This window comes from Petaurus breviceps, unplaced genomic scaffold (genome assembly GCF_028583685.1).
Source record: "Petaurus breviceps papuanus isolate PSGF00001 unplaced genomic scaffold, PetGlider_PUasm1.0 91133, whole genome shotgun sequence".
NCBI lineage: Eukaryota > Metazoa > Chordata > Mammalia > Diprotodontia > Petauridae > Petaurus > Petaurus breviceps.
Window position 1 is genome coordinate 9854723 of NW_027187419.1, and position 23939 is coordinate 9878661.

The 23939-nt window shown below is 36.3% G+C and overlaps 1 long non-coding RNA gene across 2 annotated transcripts in view; it reads right to left on the reverse strand.

Moving 5' to 3' along the window:
• LOC138154831 (uncharacterized) overlaps positions 1–23939 on the reverse strand; it is a 51893-nt gene that overhangs the window by 22709 nt on the left and 5245 nt on the right. The window contains exons 2-4 of one of the 2 annotated variants that reach the window (XR_011166686.1): positions 16458–16620; positions 2443–2565; positions 1438–1515 (exon numbers count right to left, since the gene is read on the reverse strand). This is a non-coding gene — a long non-coding RNA (uncharacterized lncRNA). The remainder of the gene's footprint in view (positions 1–1437; positions 1516–2442; positions 2566–16457; positions 16621–23939) is intronic. The other variant, XR_011166687.1, reaches the window with a different exon arrangement.

Genomic DNA, 23939 nt, shown 5'->3' on the forward strand with positions numbered 1-23939 from the left:
ATATCTCTGAGGGTTGTTGTAAGGATCAAATGAGATAATACTTGTAAAGCACAGTACTTGACATGTACTAAATATTGTATAAATGCTTATTCCATTACCCTCCCCCACCTTCCAAATGGTCACTCTATTTCTCAACCATACGCTGTAATAAAGAGTTTTGGGATGCTTTTTTGATACAGTGCATTTTTGGGTATTGGTCTGTCTCAGGAAAGAATTGAGCATTCCAGAAAAACATCTAGAATTGTGAAAGTCAGGAGAAAGCTCCTGTTTTCCTAGAGCTGAAAAAAGCACAATCCTATAAGGAACAGATCTCTATGAGAGGAAACAAAGAAATCTGGAGGGAAGCGCTAACTTGATTGAACTCTCACTGAAGAACCAGATGGCAGCAAGCCAGAGAGAGATGCGTGGGGTAGATTGTAAGAGGAAGAATGGCCTGCCCACACTGCCTGAGATGTCACATTTTTCACACTTCCCTGGATACAAAATCTCAAAACACCTGACCTAACAAACCCAAGGCATATTTTAAAATGTCAGGATGCAAAGAATAATTTATTAGACATAGGTTGTTCCAGCTTGAAGCAAAAAATAAATTCTACCGCTATGAACATATAGACAGTAAAATGTTTACTGACTAGAGTAAAGGATTTAGAATGTAGAAATCTGAATTCTATTTGAAACTGTCCTCCTCATTTACTATTCCACTTAAATTTCCTGATCTGGAAAATGGGCATGAAATTAAGATGCATGACCTAAGTATACTAGAATAACATTAAGACTCTCAGATTAGACAAAGTTATATTACAAAATATGAAATATGCAAAATAAAGGAGGCATATTTTTATTAGAAAGCCCTAGTTTTAATTCAGTTACATTAGACTACAATTTATATTTAAATATTCATCAGAATCTCCTAACTGCTCATGTGACTTTGAACAAGCCAGTTAACTGCTTAATTTCTTCATCTCTAAATTGAGGAGGGTTGGTGGATAAAATGACCTTTGACCTCTGAGGTCTCTGACAACTCTAAATCTATGATCCTTTTTGTAACACTAATATCATTGACTAAATCAATACTCAAGTTATAGAATAAATGTGATATCTCAGCTTTCACTGTTTTCTATTTTGTTGGGGGTTTTTTGGAGGGGAGAAGGCAGGGCAATTAGGGTTAAGTGACTTGCCCAAAGTCACACAGCTAATAAGTGTTAAGTGTCTGAGGCTGGATTTGAACTCAGGTCCTCCTGACTCCAGGGCCAGTGCTCTATTCACTACGCCACCTAACTGCTCCTTATTTTCTGTTTTAAGGGGTGAAATTTGACCTGAATTTGTACCAAATAATGAATAGCTTGATAACGAGGTTGTACCCTAGGTAGATTTAGAGATACTATACAGACAGGCATGAAAATGACACTTAGCCATGAGAAAGCCTAAGTAACTTACATTTATCCCTAGTGTTGGCAGGGCCATGGTGATGACTTTATTCACTGTATCAGAATTCGTGATTGTTACTGTTTTAGACTGCAAAAGAGAAAGAGAAATAACAAAAAAGATCATGAGGTTGAAGGACTTTTAAGAAGACAAACCATTTATAGTCAACACTGGATCACCCACATTTTAAGGGCAAAACTTGCTTTTGAAGGCACTGACATCATTACAGACAGAGAATATGACAAAAATTCTTTAACATTATTTTTCATCCAGTCTTATGCCCTTATTTGGTGACCTGTAGCCTAACTGGGGGTAAGGTAGGTAGGGTGATCATCTAGACCATGAGTGTCAAAAACCACCAAGTAAAGCCCAAACCAAAGATTAAAATGTAATTTGGAAATATTTAACAAAATAAATAAAAATACAATAGAACATAGGTAAAGTTAATAAGTGGTTTTCTAAGTCAATATGCAGCCAACAGGGCTGCTTATATAGGATTTAATGGTCCCAATTTCTTTTTAAGTTTGACACCAGCCACATAGAGGAAAACATTTATCTCTCCTAGTACAGAGAAGGTGTGAATCACAGAGTATTTTGAGAGAGAATTTATGGCTGCTTCCTCAAGGCAGTCACATGAAGAAACAGGCAGCAAGGAAGAGCTTAGGGAATTGTGATAAGGATGGGAAAAGCTAGATAGCTTTTGATTTCCCACCTGAGTGAGCTGAGTTTTCATGGCACAGCTATATTGTTTTCTTTCGGTTGGTAAGAATCTCAGGAAGGAACCTAACCATATTCAAATTCAAGTGTGAATACACACATGTCAAAGCCCAACACAAATTCAAACAAACAAATAAGCAAAACACCAGCCCTACCCTTTCCAATTAATAACATTATTCACTGGTATACACAATTAAGAACTGGCTATAAAAGAATTGTTTTGTTTCTGAGCAATACCATGCTTCTTCACATTCAAAATTGAAGGGAGAGCAGAAGAGGTAACGAAAACCCAGTACTCACAGAGTTGGTCTAGAAATCAGAGGACAGAACATTTGGAAGAAGAAGCTCTACTTCTGGCATTGTCATAGACTTTGTAAGACCTTGGGAAAGGGAGTTACTTCTTTACTTCAATTCAGAATAATTCTGCCAAAAATTTGAAAAAAGGATTACAAACCAAAAGGGTTAGAAAAGAAAATCATGTGTTGTATATGCATGTATATATATATATATATATGTTTGTGTTTATGTTTACACATATGTATACATATGGGTAAAGTTCTCTGGATTCCAGAAGACATAATTAAAGTAGAATGGTATTTATTGTGAGAGGCGGCATGACACAGGATGTGAGGTCATTCTTCAAGTCAGTGAGAGCAGTGTTCAAATCTTACTCTCTGGTGACTCTAGGTAAGTAATTTCTGAGTGGCCCAAGCTAGTCATCCATCTATATCAGTGGAGGAAACTTACTGAGCTGTCTGTACTGGTGAAATCACAGGCACAAGTCCTTCCTTCCCAGTATAAGGTACTATTGTTGTGTCTTTTCCATCATGTTTGACTCTTCATGACCCCATTTGGGGATTATTCAAGCATTATATTTAAAAAATAATTGAAATCTAAAGGTTATCTTCCTCCTAGATTCTCTCAGGTATTACAAATAAAAAAGTAACTAGAAAATGCCCTGTGGTACAATGTGGCTTCTCTCCATCTTTTATTTCAAAATTTTCCATTAATAACATTCCCTCAGATTTTTAATTAAATAGGCTGAATTATCAGGCAAAGTCCTGACTGCCAACAGGTATTGGGGCCATAAAACCCAAAATACTTGACTTTTCTGGATCCAATTCCTTTCTCTGTTAATGTCACCACAATCATCAAAGTCATCTGGGGTACAAAGTATGCTCTACTTCTTGCTTAATCATCCAACTAGTCTTACAAATTCTACCATCATAAGGAAGAAACAATATCACAGAATTTCAGAGGTGGATTATACCTGAGAAATTCCCTAGTTCAACATTGTTCATAATTTACAGATTAAAGGCCTCAGGAAGATTAAATTCTTTTGTTTAGTTTTCAGAGCCATACAGACCTTAAATGGCAGAGCCTGGAACAGGACACAGGTCTCCTGACTCTCAGTCCATTGCTCTGATTATTTCACCAAATTGTTTTCTACCATGCCTCTATATCCAGTTTCTCCTTTCATTCCATTGGCATGACCCTTGTTCTTAGCTTTGTTGTTTCTTAACTAAATTCCTGCAATGATTTGCTAATTAGTCTCCTGGTTTCCCAGTGTTTTTCCCTTCCACTTCTTCCCAATCCTATACAGAGAATTCATCTTAAAACACTGCTTGTGTCATGCAAAACTATTGCTCAAAATTCTCCAAAGACTCCCCAATCTCCCCACTATGTACCCAATAAAATTCAAATTCCATTTATGTCTCCCAAATCTAACCTCAGACTATCTTTCTTTCAGGCTTATTTCAAGCTCAAAGTCTTCACAAATCAAATGACCAAGACAAAACCAGCCCCTCACCCCCACCTCTTCCCTCTTTGAGCTTTTCCACCTCTACTAATATTGTTGTCTCAAGAAGGAAAGGTTTTCCTTATTATTTTCATCTGTCAGACTATTCCCTGTCACTAAAAACCTAGTACATAATGTTTACTCTCTTGGGCAGTAACCAGGGACAAGTAATTCCTTTAAATTGAGGAGGTCAAATTAGTGCAATAAGAAAAAATGCTAGCTAAAATTCCTAAAGGATCTAAGGTCCAATCCTGCCTTTGACTCTTTCTGTGTGACTTTGTATAAAGTCCCTATTCTCTCTGGCCTTCCTTGCTCAGCACCTAGCTCAAAGTAATTTCTTTCTTTTGTGTGTTTTTCTTAATTACTAAAACTTAAATACACTGTAAGAAAAGAAAAATAAATATATTATAAACAAATAAAAATAAGAAAATAAAATAAAAGCATGGTATGTACACAGCAAAACATAAGAGAAGATTCAAAATACATAGCAATAAATTTCAATTTCAAGAAAGCCTATGTGATAAATACTGTACATTGTGTTGAGAGCTGTCTATCTTTGCTTTGCTTTATTGTAAGTTTTCTTTTTTTTTCTGCTATGCACTTTTTACTTTGTTCTTCTTTCCTCATTCTTCCCACTACCCACCAGGCTATAATTAAGTACAGATAAATTTATATGTAGATATAGATATATACATATATACACATGCATACATATATGCATACATACATAGAAGACATATACTTTCCCCAAAAAAATTCTACTCCTGATCTTTGTTTTCATGTTTGTGCATATCTCTTATTTCCTATCCTTCCTAACTCCTCTACTTCACTTCTGTCTGCTACCTTTGCGTTCCTGTTGCTTACCCTACCTGCCTCAAAGGATCCCTCCCTTACCTTCCCATTCTCATAAATCTAAACACCCTTCTATACTTCCCTTTGATCTATTCCTTCAACCTCCCCTCTAAAGATCCCTCCCTTATCCTCCCAAGGATACTTCCCTTATGCTCCCATTCCCATTAATCTAAACACCTTTCTCTACAACCCCACTTTAACCTATTCCCTCATCCTCCCCTCTAGATATACCTCCCTTATCCTCTCCTCCCTCCCTATCCCCTTATCATTTTATTTCTTTCTGAAATTAGAAGACTTTTATACTTTTCTAGATATATATGTATTGTTCCTTCTTGAACCCATTCCTGATGAAAGTAGGTTTCCAGAACTGTCTTCCTCCCCCATCTAATTACTCTCTGTTGGTTCTTTCTCTCATACTTCATTTGTATAAGATAATTACTCTTTTTAGCTGTTCCTAAATGGTTTTACTTTTTAAAGTTCTATCATACTCAGGTCTACCCCAATCTTTCTTATGAACTACCCAATTTCTAATAACAATCTTAGACCTATGTTTTACATTTAACATATATAAAAGGTAAACATTATGTCCTTATTGAGTCCCTTGTAATTAGTCCTTGGTATGTACCTTATATTTCTCTTGTCTCTTGTATACCAAATCTTCTATTAAGTTCAGGGTTGCTTTTTGTTTGTTTGTTTTTAACAAAGTCCTGAAAGTCTGACAGTTCATTAAATGCTCATTATTTTTTCATTCAGGATTATGCCTTCAGCCAGAAATCCAGTTCTTTCACTTTTTGATATATAGTGTACCAAGTCTTTACTGTCTTTTAGTGTCACAATTTTTAGGTCTTGTGTGGTTCTAATTGTGACACTACCATATGTAAATTGTTTTTTTCTTGTTGCTCATAATATTTATCCTGGAGCTGGGGGGTTTGGAATTTGACTATAATATTCCTGTGGGTTTTTCTCATGGTATCTCTTTCAAGTGGTGATTAGGAGACTTTTTTCTATTTCTGCTTACCCCTGTTGTTCTAATGCTTCAGGACAATTTTATTTAATTATTTCTTGTATCATTGCATCAAGATTATATCTAATGTATTAAGTGCAGAAGCAGTGGGGCATTGCTGCTGGCTGTGGGTACTTATAGGAGGCTGGACTCCTTGATTTCAGTTCAGGACAGAGGGGAGAAATGAAGGAGAATCTGAGGCCAGAGGTACCATCCCCCATACCCCAGGGCTAGAGGTAATTACAAAAACTAAGCTACTACAATTTTTTAATATGCACAGGCAAAGGAGAAAGAATCCAACCATAGAGAATTACTTTGGAAATAGAGAAGGCTGGGATTCATCTTCAAAGGAGAATATTGTAGCAAAGAAATCTTCTTCTACCCCAAAGAGTAACCTCAAACAGTCACCTGCCCAAAGAGAATTCATAAAAGAATTTTTAAAAGACTTTAAGAATCAAATGAGAGAAATTGAGGGGAAAAAAAAAAAGAACAATCCAAGAAAAACAAGAAGATTATGAAAAGAAAGTCAACCAAAAAGAAAAGGAGATTCAGAATTTTAAGGGGGAAAACAACAACTTGAAAATCAGAATTCAGCAGGGGGAAGCCAGCGAAGTTATAAGAGATCAAGAAATAATCAAACAAATTATAAAAAATGGAAGAGAATGTGAAACATCTCATAAGAAAAACAACTGATCTTCTGCACTCAGTGGGTATGTGACAGTTCCTTCTTGCCCCTGGATGCATCTCCCTAGTACAGCTGGGTCCAGGTGCTCTGGGTCAGCAGAGGTTCCCTTGATCTTCCACAGCTCAGATGCCCAACTCCCTTCACTGTTCCTGGGATAAAAGTTCCTGGGGCTGGGGCAGAGGCAGTCAGTCTCCCAGCCTAACTCCAGGGTTTGCTGCTTGTTGTTTAAGGGGACCTAGGACCTAGTGTAGAGGTATTTACTCTTCATAGAGACCAAACTTTGTCCTGGGATTTTTCTTCAGATCTTATGGAATTGTCCCAGGAAGACCATTGTTCTGTCCCTACTCTTATTTATTTTTAACACTCTATGTTTGCCCTAAGGCACTATTTCATCTCTTTAATGGGGGAAAACCATGAGAGCCTGGAATTTTCTGACCTACTCCACTATCTTCCCAGAATGCTTTCTTTTTTCTGTTTCTATAGCCCTTGTTGTACACACAGCTTAAGCATTTATCACATTCTAATTTGCATAATGGTTTATGTATGCAATAAAAAGGTAAATGCCAGTTCCTCTCAGCATTTCCCTCAGCACCTAGTACTTCTACATTGTTGGTATGAAGCAAAGGAGTTCTCTTTCCCTTTGTTGGGCCAATTTACTAGAAGAAACTATTAGTCTGAGACTAAGAATGCTTTTCAGAATACGACCATAGAAAATTTCTTAATGCTATCTTAGCAAAAAGTTTAAAAAATTAATTACACTTATCCAAAAACATTTAATCACCACCTTTAAAAAAAAATCATCCTTCATTTACATTGTTCATTTGCTTACCTCTAAACTCAAAGTCTGAAAACTGAAATGTCTCCCAGTGATTTAGTAAAAATTAATCTAGCTGTACTGTAACCACAAAACTATAAAAAGAGAAAACATGTGCCAAGCAGTCTTTCAACTTGCTCAATTGATAACACTTTTTACTATGATGTACTGAGTTAAAAATTGAGGTCAAGAAGACTAGTAATTAGACATAAATGACTATAAAATGAAACTGCCTTGAAATGAGTCCATATGATTTAATGAAAAGATTGGAATTCAGAAGATATTCAAATCATGATTCTGCCTATTTATACCGATTATTAATATGAATTAGTAGTTTGGGAAAGTCATTTAGCCTCTCTGGTCTCAGTTTCCCCATCTGTGCAGGGTAGTTGGACCAGACTGGTCCTTTCTAGCTCTAAATCAATGATCTTTACCACAATATTAACCATAGCAAACCAAAGGGAGGAAAACTGCTCGATGAAGACAAAAATCTTTGTTCCCAAGTTTCATCCCATTCTTTCATTTCCAACCATCATTATGGGGTATTATGTTTCAATATGTCTTCTCTGTTAAGGTAGAATTCCCCAGTAGATGATGGAAACCTATAGGATTTTAAGGAATTTTTCCTAGATCTATAATTTACTGTACAAACTCAGGCCACCAAACATGTCAATTATCCACATTTCTTTAATTTTCAATTTTTTGATGATAGTATAATGGTCTATAAATTATTTCCTAATTTATTTCTGTAATTGGCGACTATGTGAACTAGGATACCAGTAGCAATAAGAGTTTTATGAGATCTAACTACAATTATATTTCCTTCCTGTAAATGCTGACTAGGTATTCTTTTTTTTTTTTAAATCAAGTAGCAGATAAAGTTTTCTCTATTAATTCTAATAGTCTTAGTTAAAAAAAACCTAATTATTGCTCTTTAATTTTTTTTTAACTGGTAGCAGAAAAATTTTTCTCTTGTAATTTTACTAGTACCTTAGTTTAAAAAAAACCTAATTATTCCAATAGAGGGAGAAAAAAACTGCTTTACTTACCTGTCCAATGAATTCCCAAACTAAGCTATCTTATGACTGATATTTCTAATATCCTGGGAAATCAAATAATTTTCAATTCCTTCATTCTACAAACACTTATTGTACTTGCTCTGTCCTCACCCTGTGTACTAGGAGAGATACAAAATTTGGATAAGAAATGGTCCCTGCTTCAGTAGACTAATGTCATCTAATATCTTCTCCTTCGATTCTGTTTTAATTGAATATTTTCTTTCCCCACAATCATTTAGGTTGCTGACATATATAGATTAGTTTAACTGTTTGAACAAATTGAACAGTTGGTAAATTCCAGTAAACCTGGTTTATGTAGAGACAACCACAGGATTTAAATCACTAGTTCCCAAAATACTGTCTGGAAGGGGAGGGGGGGAGAAATGAACTAAAAAAACTCAGGTGATTAATTCCAACAAATTACTTGCCCCCTGTTACAATACAATCCTGAATCTAAGGGGAGGTAAAGAATGAGAAGAGACAGTATGGGTCTGAGCAAGAACACAGAGTATTGTTCTGTTACTTAAAATTCTCCTCAACCAGGAAGAATATTCTAAGAATGTACTAGATAGATACTGGATGATAACATAATGAGGAGTGTGAGTCCTTAACATTTTGTTGTTGTTGTCGAGTTGTTTCTGTCTCTCTGTGACCCCATTTTGTGGTATTCTTGGTAAAGATACTGGACTGAGGGGGCGGCTAGGTAGTGCAGTCAATAAAGCACCCACCCTGGAGTCAGGAGGACCTGAGTTCAAATCCAGCCTCAGATACTTAACACTTGGGCAAGTCACTTAATCCCAATTGTCCTGCTTTCTCCCCTCCAAAAAGGAAAAAAAAATACTGAGTGGTTTGCCATGTCCTTCTCCAGCTCATTTTATAGATAGGAACTAAAGCATACACGGTTAAATGACTTGCCCAGGAGAGCTAACTCTATCATATTTGATCATCACAAAACATTGCTGCTACTATGTACAATGTTCTTCTGGTTCTGCTCACTTCATTCAGCATCAGTTCATGTAAGTCTTTCCAGATTTTTCTGAAATCCTCCTGTTCCTCATTTCTTATAGTACAATAGTGTTCCATTACATTCATATGCCACAGCTTGCTCAGTCATCCCTCGACTGATGGGCATCCCCTCAATTTCCAATTCTTTGCCACCACAAAAGAGCTGTTATAAATATTTTTGTACATGTGGTCCCTTTTCCATTTTTTATGATCTCTTTGGAATACAAACCTAGAAATGGAATTGCTGGATCAAAAGGTATGCACAATTTTATAGCCCACTGAGTATAGTTCCAAATTGTTCTGCAGAGTGGTTGGATCAGTTCATAACCACCAACATTAGTGTTCCAACTTTTCCACATCTTCTCCAACATTTACCATTTTCCTTTTCCGTCATATTAGCCAATGTGATAGGTGTGAAGTGGTACTTCAAAGTTGTTTTAATTTGCATTTATCTAATCAATGATGATTTAGAACATTTTTAACATGACCATAAATAGCTTTCATTTCTTTATCTGAAAATAACTGTTCACATCCTTCAACCATTTATCAATTGGGGGATGTCTTATGTTCTTATTAATTTGACTCAGTTCTCTATATATTTTAGAAATAAGACCTTTGTTAGTAACACTGGCTATAAAAATTGTTTCCCAGTTTTCTGTTTTCCTTTTCATCTTGTTTGCAATGGTTTTGTCTGTTCAAAATCTTTTTAATTTGATGTAATCAAAATCATTCATTTTGTATTAAATAATGTTTTCTATTTTGTTTGGTCATTAATTCTTCCTGTCTCCATAGATCTGACAGGTTAACTATTCCTTGTTTTCCTAATTTGTTTACGGTATCACCCTTTATGTCGAATATTCATGCACTCATTTTGACCTTATCTTGGTATATGGTGTGAGATGTTGGTCTATGCCTAGCTTCTGCTATACTGTTTTGCACTTTTCCTATCAGTTTTGTCAAATAGTGGATTCCTACCCCAGAAGCTAGAGTCTTTGGGTTTATCAAGCAGTAGATTACTATAGTCATCGACTATGTGTCTTGTGTACCCAACCTATTTCACTGATCCACCACTTTATTTTCTAAACCAGTACTAAATAATTTTGATGATTGATGCTTTATAATGTCATTATAGATCTGGTAGGGCTAGGCCATGTTCCTTTGCATTTTTTTTTTCATTAATTCCCTTGATATTCTCAACCTTTTCCTCTTCCAGATGAATTCTGTAATTATTTTTTTTTGATCTATAAAATATTTTTTGGTAGACTAGCATAGCACTAAGTAAGTAAATTAATCTATGGAGAATTGTCATTTTTATTATATTGGCTCAGCCTACCCATAAGCAATTGATACTTTTCCAACTGTTTAGATCTGACTTTATTCGTGTGAAAAGCGTCCTATGTTCAGATAGTTCCTGGGTTTGTCTTGGCAGGTGGACTCCTAAATAATTTATACTGTCTCTGGTTATTTTAAATGGAATTTGTCTTTCTATCTCTTGTTGCTGGGCTTTGAAGTTAATATACAGAAATGCTGATGACTTGTGTGGTGGTTTATTTTGTATCCTGCAATTTGGCTAAAATTATTAATTATTTAAAGTAGTTTTTAAGTTGATTCTCTAGGATTCTCTTAAGTATACCATCACATCATCTACAAAGAGTCATAGTTTTGTTTTTTCATTGCCTATTCTAATTCCTTCAATTGCTTTTTCTTCTCTTATTGCTAAAGCTAATATTTCTAGCACAATATTGAATTATAGTGATGATAATGGCCATATTTATTTCACCCCTGATCTTATTGGGAAAACTTCTAGCTTATCCCCATTACATATAATGTTTGTCAATGGTTTTAGATAGATACTACTTATCATTTTAAGGAAAACTGAATTTATTTCTATGCTATCTATAGGAATGGGTGTTGTGTTTTGTCAAAAGCATTTCTGAATCTACTGAGATAATCATATGATTTCTGTTAGTTTTGCTATTGATATGGTCAATTATGCTGATAGTTTTCCTAATATTAAACTAGCCCTTCATTCCTGGCATAAACCCTACCTGGCCATAGTGTATTATCCTCATGATATGTTGCTGTCTTGTCTTTGCTAATAGTTCTGTTAATATTCATTAGGGAAATTAGTTTATAATTTTCTTCCTCTGTTTTGATTCTTCCTGGCTTAATTATTAGCACCATAATTGTGTCACAAAAGGAATTTGGTAGAGGGCTCCTTTTTCACTTAGTTTTCCAAATAGTTTAAATAATAATGGGATTGATTGTTCTTCAAATGTTTAGTAGAATTCACTTGTAAATCCATCTGGCTCTAGAGATTTTTTTCTTAGGAAGTTCCTTGATGGCTTATTTAATTTCTTTTTCTAAAATGGGATTAAGTATGTTATTTCTTCTTCTGTTAATCTGTGTAATTTATATTTTTGCAAATATTTATACATTTCACTTAGATTGTCAGATTTATTGTCATATAGTTGGGCAAAATAGCTCCTAATTATTGCTTTAATTTATTCTTCATAGATGGTGAATTCACCCTTTTCATTTTTGATACTAGTCATTAATTTTTCTTCTTTCCTTTTTTTTTAAAATCAAATTAACCAAAGGCTTATTTTTTATTGGGGTTTTTCTCATAAAGCCAAACTTTAGTTTTATCTATTCAACAGTTTTCTTACTTTCAATTTTATTAATCTCTTCTTTGGTTTTCAGAATTTCTAATTTGATATTTAAGTGGGGATTTTTAATTTGTTCTTTTTTTGATTGCATGCCCAATTCACTGATCTGCTGTTCCTCTATTTTGTTTATGTAAGCATTTAGAGATAAACAATTTACCCCAAGAACTACTTTGGCTGCATCCCATAAATTTTGGTATGTTATCTCATTATTGTTGTTATCTTTGATGAAATTATTATTTCTATGATTTGTTGTTTGACTCACTCATTCTTCATGATCAGATTGTTTAGTTTCCAATTAATTTTAATCTATATTTCTGTGGCCCTTTATTATGCATAGTTTTTATTACTTCATGATCTAAAAAGGGCACATTTAATATTTATGCCTTTCTGCATTTGATTGTGATGTTTTTGTGCCCTATTACATGGTCATTTTTTGTGTGTAGGTGCCATGTACCACTGAGGAAAAGGTATATTCCCTCCTATCTCTATTCAATTTTCTCCGGAGGCCTATCATATCTAACTTTTCTAAAATTCTCTTCATCTTCTTAACTTTTTTTTTTCTTTATTTTGTGGTTAGATTTATCTAGTTCTGAGAGGGGGAGTTTGAGTTCCCCTATTAGTATAGTTTTGTTGTCTATTTTTTCCTGTAACACACTTAACTTCTCTTCCAAGAATTTGGATATGATGCATATATGTTTCATGTTGATAATATTTCATTGTCTATAGTACCTTTCAGTAAAAATATAGTTTCATTTCTTATCTCTTTTAATTAGATCTATTTTTGCTTTTGCTTTGTCTGAGATCAGGATTGATACCCCTGCCTTTTTTTTAACTTCAGTTGAAACATAATACATTCTGCTCCAGCCTTTTATCTTTACTTTATGTGTTTCTCTCTGTTTCAGATGTGTTTCTTGTAAACAACATACTGTAGGATTCTGGTTTTTAGTCCACTCTGCTACCTGCTTCTGTTTTATAGGAGAGTTCATCCCATTCATAATAACAGTTATGATTACTAATTCTGTATTTCCTTTTATCCTATCACCTCTGTTTATAGTTTTCTTTCTCCTTTCTCCCTGCCCCTCCTCACCAGTGTTTTGCTTCTGACCATCACCTCCCTCAATCTTCCCTCCCTTCTATCAGCCACCTTCCCTTTTTTCCCCCTTTCTCCTCCTACTTCCCTATAGGATAAGAAAAATTTCTATACCCAACTGAGTATGTACATTATTCCCTCTTTGAGCTAAATCTGAGGTAAGTAAGGTTCAAAAAGGCTCACCTTCTTCCATTTCCCTCTACTGTATTTTGTACCTCTTCATGTAATGCAATTTGCCCTTTTCTACCTCTCCTTTTCCTTTTCTCCCAATATAATCCTTTTTTTACCCCTTAATTTTTTTATATCATCATATCGAAATCAACCCATTACACCTCCTTCTGTCTATATATACTCCCTTTAACTACCCTGAAAGAGATACAGTTCTTGAGAATTAAAAGTATCATCTTCCTGTTTAGGTGTGTAAACAGTTTAACTTTATTGAATAACATGTTTTCTTGTTCTTTCCTATTTACCTCTTTATGCTTTTCTTGAGTCTTGTATTGGAAGGTTGAATTATCTGTTCAGCTCTTTTCTTTTCATCAGGAGGGCTTGAAAGTCCCTTATTTCACTGAATGTCCACCTTTTCACCCTGAAAGATTATGCTCAATTTTGCTGGGAAGGTAATTCTTGGTTATAGTCCTAGCTCTTTTGCCTTCTGGAATATCATATTCCAAGCCCTCTGATTCTTTAAAGTAGAAGCTGCTAAACCCTGTGTAATTCTGACTGTAGCTCCTTGATATTTGAATTGTTTCTTTCTGGCTACTTGCAGTATTTTCTCCTTGACCTGCTCATTTGGAATTTGGCTACGACATTCCTTGGAGTCTTCATTTTGGGATGTCTTTCAGGAAGCGATTAGTGGATTCTTTCCATTTCTATTTTACCCTCTGGATCTAGGATATCAGAACACTTTTCCTTGATGATTTTTTGAAAGATGCTGCCCAGGCATTTTTTTTCATGGCTTTCAAGTTGTCCAATAATTCTAAAATTGATTTTCCCAAAGTGGTATTTTACATTTTCTTCTATTTTTTCATTCTTTTAGTTTCTTTTGACTGATTCTTGATGGTAAGAGAGTCATTAGTTTCCACTTGCCCAATTTTAATTTTTAAGGCATTATTTTCCTTAGCTAGCTTTTGTACCTCTTTTTCCATTTGGCCAACTGTATTTTTTAATGAATTGTTTTCTTCAGTTTTTCTCCTTCTTTTTCCAAGCTGTTGACCCTCTCTAATATAACAATCATTTCTTCTCCCAATTTTTCTTCCACCTCTCTTATTTGACTTTTTAAATTCTTTTTGAGCTTTTCCAAGAAAGCTTTTTGGGCTTGAGACCAATTCATCTTCCCTTATGAAGCTTTGTATGCAGGCATTTTGACATTGTTGTCCTCTTCTAAGTTTGTGTTTTGATCTTCTCTGTGGCCACAGTAGCCTTCTATTGTCAGGGCTCTTTTCTGTTTTTGTTTTTTTACACATGTTTTAGCTTATTTCATGACTTTTAAAATTGAGTTCGGCTCCTTGGGCACAGGAGGCACCATTTCAAGTTTCTTGCACTAAGGGCCAAGGGCCTGGTTATTGGCTTTCTGTGCCAAGGCCTCAGGTGTACTATACTGGGGTAGCCTGGTCTTATAGCACCATTTATGCCAGGGGTTCCACAGCTGGTAATTTGCCTTCTGTGATGGGGTTAGAGGCCTCACAGATGGCCTGCTGTGCCACAAGCCTGCTGAGTCAGGACTGTTTTAAGATCTTTAAAAGACTGTTTATATATAAGAGGGATTAGATTTATTTTACTTTGCATCAGAAGGCAGAACTGAGAGGAATAGGTAGAGATCACATAAATGTAAAGTTTGTCTTTCTGCAAGAAAAAAAAAAACTTTCTAATCGATAATTCAAGCTATCCAAGAGTAGAATGGCTTGCCTTGGGAAATAGTGATTTTTCTGTCTCTGGGAGTTTTCAAGAGGAGGCTGCATGACTCTTGTTGGGAATTTTATGGGCAGTTGAGTAGGGGAATCATTCTTTTGTATGGTTTGTACTAGATGAACTCTTTTATAGAAATCTGAGGTTTTACATTGTTGTGAAATATCTTGAAGACAAACATTATAAATGAAAAACTTGTACCTTTATCTTTTCCTTTTTTTCCTAATACTCTATAATCCTAACACTTTCTCTGAAGTTCAGAGAGAAGGGAAGTATCATTGGTTTCTAGGAAAAGGTAAAACAGTTCATTTCTATGATTTCTATTATTAGGCTTAAGACTGTACTATATTTTCCTTCCCCATTTCCCAAGCACATATTTCTACTTACTAACACAGATAGTATATGCACTGTTGTTTTGCTTGTTTGGGAGGGAAGGCTAGAAGGAAGGAGCAAGAAGGTTTTCCTCATGTGTAGTCATTTATAACAAGGATTGCTTTACAAAGCCAAATCTCGTGAAGGACATAGGCACTGTAGCTCCAGTTAATAATAAAAGTGATTTAAGATGGAATCAGAGGGTGAATAATTTGGACATCAAGAATAAATATGTTCACAGTATGCTTGCCTGATTCCTTGACAATTCTGGTTTAGAGCCATCTCCAGTAAAGCCTTTATTGATTACAAATCTTAATGAAAAAGTAATTTTTTTGGAGGGGGGAGAAAGGGTTGTATACTCAACTTGGAGAAAAAAATGTTATCAAGGATTTATTTTAACAATAAACTTCCAGAAAATGTCCTGGGATCAGTAAAGATGTAACCCAGTCTCTCACACATATATATTATCTGTCCAAGATTGGTCCTCAGTGTAATGACCTTCAGGGGCATTCACTGAAAAAGTGAAGAATCATCAGACAAAGATTTAACTGTTTTCAGCATAACCCCTTTACTGAAGGGGCCTGTCTTTTTAGGAGGTTTCCAAAGACAAATTTGAGACATAATGACACTGACAATAATAACACTTTAAGGTTTTATGAAGCATTATTTTTATAACAACCCTGTGAGGTCACGAGTAAAACCAAAGGTCATGCTAAATTAAAAACGTCTTTGAGACTAAGAAGGGACTTAGTCCAGTACCCTCATGTTATAGACAAGGAAATCAGTGTCCAAGAACATAAGTCGCCAGTTCAAGGTAACAACAGCAAGTTAATTTCAGAAACAAGGCTATTATAAAAGAACACATCTTGACTTAACTATACTTAAAAATTAACGCAAATGAAGGAGAGAACTATATAAAAACAAAACACCCTTCATTACCAAAATAGTTAGCACATGTTAAATAAATGTTGATTAGGAAACAATCTTCCTCAGGGTCACAAAGACCATTTTCTGAGGAGATTCCATTGCATTTTAGTAAAGGCATTTCCTCTGATACTTACTTGACCTTGGTCACAACGAACAAATCATTAAAGAGAAAGATATTTCATTCCAACACTGCATGCTTCTTTTGAGTTCAACACAACCATCAACTGGCAGAGTCCTGCTGGAGCTGGCAAAAGAATTAAGAAATGCACATTGTTCCAAGTTGGCAGTTGACTCTCCCTATAAAAGAAGGAACAATGTTATAATATTTAGCAAAATGGTCCAAAGAATGCTGGAATTTTATAACATAAACCAATCCAAATCCAGCTGCCAATATTAGCTGAATATCTTTTGGCCCAGTCCTTGAAACACTGAGGTTGGCTCCTATCCAACAAATTCCACCCAGGTAACCAGTTGTCCCAAGGTAGAATTTCATCTCAATAAGCTTCTCTTCTTATTCTGACCCCTCTGTTCTCTTACAATAATTTATACCTTTTGCATGAGGCCCTATTTTGTTTTGTATCATGGGTTAGGAATTTGTGTGAATTTTTCTGGTGAAGATGGCAGGGGAATTATGGGAGACTAATATTACTTGATGGTAGAACTAAAATATCATGAAGAATGTTATTATCTGTGACTTCTATCATGGATGCCACTTAAGGAATTGGACTATGAGCTAGTGCATATTATACATCAGCATTGAGTATGTGAATTCTTGATTCTATTGATCATCAATCAATAAACATTTATTAAGTTATTATTTATAAACAATGTGCCCCATGCTAAGTGCTGGGAATACAAAATAAGGAAAAAGACAATTCCCACCCTCAAGGAGCTTACAATCTAATGAACAAAGTGACATAATACTATAAATAAAACACCCCAACATGGTCATAATTTTGTAATACTTGCTATGTTACATGCTATAATGGAACTTTATCTATACTTGTCAAATGACTGACAGATTGATTCAATTCAACTCAATTCAATTCATTAAGCTTTGACTGCTGACCTCCTATCTGCAAGATGTTGTTCCAGGTGTTGGGGACATAAAGACAAAGAAGAAACAGTCACTGCCCTCAAGGGGCTTACAGTTCTAGTAAATTTTTAAAAACAGGGGGAAAGGAAATACAAAGTAATTTTTCCTTCATATTTGTGTAAACTAAAATATGCACAAACTAAATACAAAGTTATTTTGTACTACAGAATCAAAGCCCACTGCAACAGTAGATCTTTTGCATTAACTCCAAGCATTAATTTTTAAATGCAGAGACCAAGACATACTTGAACTCACCACTGAGACTACAAAGTATTTGACTCTATAAGAATTAATCATATCATAGAAGCTGTAAACTAGGCTTGCAGCTTTAGAGCTAGAAGGGCTGTCTAATTCAATGATTCCATTTTAGAGATGAGGAAACTGATGCCCAGAGAACTGAAGTGATTTGTCCAAGATTGCATAGAGAGTAAGGATCAGAGGCAGGATCCAAAGGCAGGTATTTCAACTCTGTGAAGCAATCCTCTTTCTACTGTCTCATACTCTCTGCCCTCCTAAGTTCTCATATTATCAATGCAGATGTCAATCTTTCTACTCCTGAGAAGAGGCTTTAATGAACTGCTGTTCCTTCAAATAATTCATCACCTAGTATCTAGCTCTATCTATAAGGTGATAAATCTCTGAATTTAGCTAGGTTGGCCTTTGATATGGAGAGTGCCTTCAATACCATTCTGGAAGCCTTTATGGCTTGTTATGTGGGTAAAGCTTTCAAAAGCCTAAGGTCAACTCCATGCTCCACAGAGGCCTCCAGTGCAGGAAGAGCCCACAAACATGTCATTTATACAGCACACTGCTTATGCTGAATCACAGGATATCATTGTAATTATCCTCAGCATCCATGGGAGACAAGAAGGAGCAGGTACTCTCGTTTTCCTTTTAGAGATGAGGAATCTTAAGGCTCAGAAAATTTGTAGTCAATCAATAATGCCCCAAACAACATCCATGGAAGTTGCCACCCTGTGCAGTTCTCACTCCTGCACTATTCCAACAGCTTGCTGATCCCTGTTTCTGCCTCAATTCTTTCTCCACTCTAGTCCTTCCTTCACTAAGGTGTCAAATTGATGTTACCTAAAGTGCAGGTCTGACCATGTTAAACCCTCCCTGCCAGTAAACTCTAGCTATTTCTATTACTTCCAGGATCAAATAGAAAATCCTTTCTTGGTCTTTAAATACTTTCACAAGAGCTAGCACTTATATAGTACTTTAAGGATTGCAAAGTGCTTTACAAAAATCATTTCATTTTGTTCTCATAAGAAGCCTGGTAGATAGGTGTTATTATTATCCCCGTTTCACAGATGAAGAAACTGAGGCAAACAGAGGTTAAATCGCATAGCTAGTAAGCATCCTAGGCAGAAACTGAAATCCTGTGTTCTTGACTCCAGGGCCAGAGCTCTATCCACTGTGCCCCTTAGCTGACTTTTCACAACCTGACTCCTTCCTGCCTCTTCAGTCTTCTTTTAACTGGCTCTCTCATTCCTGAAACACTCTCCCTCCTCATCTTTACTTTCTCAAAACAAAACTCAAATTCCACATGTTGCAGGTCTTTCCCTGTTCTGTTTCCCTCCCTACTCCTCTACCATGCCTTCTCCTTCCTATTGACCCTATATATTATATTTTGTGTGGATAAAATCATGAGTATATTGTTTCCCCTACTAGAATGTAAGAATTTTGAGGACAAGAACTATGATTTTGATTTTCTAGGTGTCCCCCAGTGTTTTAGTTCAGTGCCCAGAACATAAAGGCACTTAATAAAGGCTTACTGACAATAAAGATAGAACTCTACTAATTGTAATGTGGATTTTAGTATGTGTAAAGTAGATTTTTATTATTATTTCTTAGGGTTCAGTTTCCCAAGATCCATAGCCATAACAATTCTCTTGTTCCCAGGTATTAGAGATGAGTTCTTATGATTATAGTTCAAAATATCTCCACCATGCTTGTGCAGCATAACATAATGATAAATAATATAAACATTTGTGCTTAAATTATAAACATCCACTGTAACTGCACAATGAGATACAAGGATGAGGTGATGTTAATGAGGCTATTTCTGGCAATATGCCTTCTTTGTTGCCCCTATAAAATAGTTGGTCATTGGTCAGTGAATGGGGAACCTTAGGGTTGGATGTACAAAAGCTGTGTGTGCCTCATCTGGCCCCCACTGAACCTTAGGGGGAATTTTAGGGTTGAATGCACAAGCTGACATGCTGTGTGTACCTTGACTGATGCCCATCAAGGCTTGGAGGGAATCTGTGTTTGCCTCCACTGACCCCCATTGAGGCTTGAGGGGATTTAGGGGAGTGTACAAGCTGTGCCTGTGATCCCATAAAGATACAGGGTTACTTGCCACCCTCTTCTTATTGGCCCCTACGAGAAGGTTGATTGGGGAATGCTGTAGGTGTTGTGTTCCCATTATCAGCAACTCTCCTGAAAAGACTAGACTAGAATAAAGTAAGATTATTAACCCCTTCAAAGCTGTCTTAGTGTCTCTAGTCTGACCAGATCAAGAGTGAACCTGTGCTAGCAACCACCTCCTTACACTAATCAATCTAAATCTAGCTCTACATGGGGATAGGGATTCTGGCTAGCATTAAACAATCTAATCTCATGCCAGAATATTTAAAAACTGCTTTTCTTCAGCATTAATACAGAAGATACAATTACCCACACCTAACTTGGAAATACTGCCTTCTATCAAGTCAGGGGACTGGCAGGTTAATCTACCAAGTATAAGAAATCTCAAAAGATATAAACAACTGAATTGGGACCACCCTGGCAGTTGCTGGCACAGCTTTCATTCTTGTCTTGCATCTTAAAACAAATAAACAAACACCAGAAACAAAAATAAAATAAGAAACTAATCTGCACAGATGGCCAAACTGGGGCTAGATTAGAGTTTGGTTTATAACGGGGTTACTGAGCTAGGAAATCCCCACAGGTGGTGCTGAGAGGATCAGAAGTGGAATACCCCACTAGCCTCAGGATGGCAAAAAGCCACCAATAGATTAATTTTTATATCCATATTTAGTCTCATAAACTGACTATTATTCCTCTCCAAATGGGGCAAAGCATGGGAGAAGAGAGGGACTCAAACAATATAGTTTATTCCACTGCCAAAGAGCTTGAAAAAGCACATTATGGTAGTGATTACTCTGAGATGCTGACTCCAATTTTCCCCCTTAGAGATAAGTCCCAAGATGGTAGAATGAGGAAATGAGGCATAGGTAGAGGTTGGTAAGGATTATCTACACCACTTACCAGAAGCAGTGTCTTCACGCCATCTATTCTCTGAAGCAAGCCTTCCTTTCAAAAGGACCCTTGTGTAGTTGTAGGATGACCAGACATGGCTCATGAGGAGATATTGTGGGGCTATGGTTAGGGGCTAAAGTTTTTCTGGGGGGAAGAAAGACCTATTTTGCCCAGTCCTCTCAGTTTATACGGTGTCCATGCTCATGAGCATCCCCAGGCAGCAATGGGGGAGCTGTTTTGTCATTATTTTGAGCAGGGGCCTTTTTTGTATCATGAACCCCCTCAAGCAGTCTAGTGAAGCCTACATACACTGAAATTTACTTCCCCATTCCTCCTATTTTAAAATGTTAGGAAAACATTTGCCCATACCCTCTATTCTTGTGTCTCTCTACACTATGAGTTACTAAAGATTATTGATAATGGTTCTAAGGCTACACTTGAAACTACTTTCTGTCTGTTTCTGGGCTATAAATTGTTTGGGCCTAGAGACTTGAATTCACACACAAAAGCCCAAAATTCTCTTACTCTCTCCTTGCTTCTCTTGGGCTTCAATCCTACCTTGGCAATCCTCTTAGTAGTTTAAATATGATTTTTGTTGATGGAGAACATAAAAGCAGAGTTGTACTTGGGTCATTTCTATTCCCTCTGCCATCTGTTAACAATATAATATATATCCTCCAAACAGCTATCTAGGCATTTCTGATTTTTCTTGCTCCAAACAAGCCCTAATCACCTCATGCCTCGACTACTGCAATAGCTTCTTGATGGATTTCTATGTCTCGAATCTCTCTCCACTACAATCAATCCTTCACTCAACTGCCAAAGTGACCAAGTCTGACCATGTAATATCACTTAATAAAAAACAAACAAAACCAACAAACCTCCAATGGTTCCCTATTACTTCAAATATAAAGTGTTCCATTTGTCTTGTAAAATCCTTCATAGACTAGTGTCTTCTCACCTTTTCAGTCTTATAATTTCTTCCCTTCCACTGGTCCTATGATCCAGCTACATTGGACTGCTTGCATTTCCTCCATAGGATGCTCCATCTCCCTTCTCTGTACCCCTTCCCTGGCTGTCCCCCCATGCCTAGAATGCTCTACTAAACTTACATCTACCTCTTGGCCTCCCAGCCTCCTTCAAGACTCCACTGAAATCCCACCCTTTGCAAGAGCACTTTCTTGGCATCCCTTTCAGCACCTCCTTGCTTCCCTTCTTCTGAAATTATCTTCCATTTACACACACATGCACATACACATACATATGTATATATAAATGTATATATATAGTTATTTGGACCCATTAGATGGCAAGTTCTTCCAAGGCAAGGACCATGATTTTATCTTTTTTGTATCCCTAGGTCTTAGCATAGTGTTTAATACACAGTAAATGCTACTAACTCACTCATCACAGATTCCTGATCCTTGGGATGCCAGGAGTAATAGAAAACCTGTTCCAAAATGGACTCCAATCCATCCTAGATTCCAAGACTTGGGGTACCAAAGGTATTATCAATAAATAAACATTCGTGAAGTACCTACCATGTGTCAGGTAGCCTGCCATAGTGGATAAAAAGACAAGGAGGCCTATGTTGAAGTCTTGCCTTTGACATATATGGCCAATGGGGCCCTGGGCAAGTCAAGTAATCTCTCAGCATCCTCAAGAAATTCTCTAAGACTATAAATGCATGGCAAATGCATTTAAATTGGCAGAAGGTGTTTACTCAAAAGAAGAGTTCTCAATACTACTGAAATTGGAGATATGATCCTCTCTCACCACTCCCAACCCTATCCCCCCAAAGATGTGGATGGTGGGTATGCAAAGACAAAAATAAAATAATCCCAGCCAAAAGGAGCTTACAAGTACATATAAGTATCAGGAGAGAATACAAATTTATAAGTATACATAAAACATAAAACTATGTATAGTAAAGTGTATTACTTTGCATGATCACTTATCAGGGTAGAGGCAACCTGGCCTAGTGAATAAAAATGTGGCCCTGAGAGTCAGGAAGAAAGGGGTTCAAGTCCCATGTGACATATGATGATTGTGTAGCCCTGAGTAAGTCACTTAACCTCTTGTCACCCAAGACTACTTTCTCCACTTTCTCTCAGCCAAGAGCCTTGCTTAAGTCATCAATAAATCCAAAGGTATTTATTAAATACCTACTCCATACAAGGCACTGCATAAGGTGTTGAAGACAGAAATTCAAGTAATGAAACAATCCTTGCTCAAGGATTCTATGTTCAAGTAGGAGAGACAAAAGCATTTAATATATTCAGGTATGTAAATATAAAGGGCATAAATAAAAAATAACTGAATCTAAGGTAGTTTGAGAAGGATGGCAATAGCAACTAGAAGGATCAGGCTTCATATAAAAGGTGACACTTGAGTCATGTCTTAAAGGAAAAGATGGATTCAATGAGAGGGAAGTGAAGAGGAAATGCATTCTAAGGCATAGGGACCAGCCAGTGTAAAGGCATGGAGACTGGAGAAGAATTGAAAGAATGCTGGTTTGGCTGGCTGTGTGATGAATCTGGAAAGATAAGTTGGAGCCAGGTTGTGAAAGGATTTAAAAGCTGCACAGATTAGTTTATATTTTATTTTATATTAATTTATATTTTATACTAGTGGCAATAAGGGAGCACTTTAGTTAATTGAATAGGGGAGTAACATGGTCAGATGTGTGCTTAAAAAAAATTGCTTTGATAGCAGTGTGGAGGATGGATGAGGGAGGGGAGAGACTTGAGCAAGGGAGATCAACTAGGGAACCACTGTTATAATCTCTATCAGAGGTGATAAAGATCTGAATGAGGGTAGAACCAATATAATTAAGAACAGGGGTTAGATGAGAGAGATGTGAAAGTAAAAATTGGAAGATTTGGCAACTGATTGCATATGTGGAGTGAAGAAACATGAGGCATTGAGGATAACACCAAAGTTTCAAACTTAGAAGACTGGAAAAAGGGTGGTAACTTTGACAGAAATAGGAAAAACCGGAAGAGAGAAAGGAAGGAATGAAGGAAAAGAGGGAGGGAAGGAAAAAAAGCATTTTTTAAGCACCTTCTCTATGCCAGGCACCATGCACTTTGCAAATATTATCTCATTTGATCTTCATAACTACCTTGTTAGGTAGATACTATTGTTTTCCTTATTTTACAGTTGAAGAAACTGAGACAAACAGAAATTAAGTGACTTGCCCAGGGTCACAGAACTAGTAATTGTATGAACCTGGTTTGGAACTCAGGTCTTC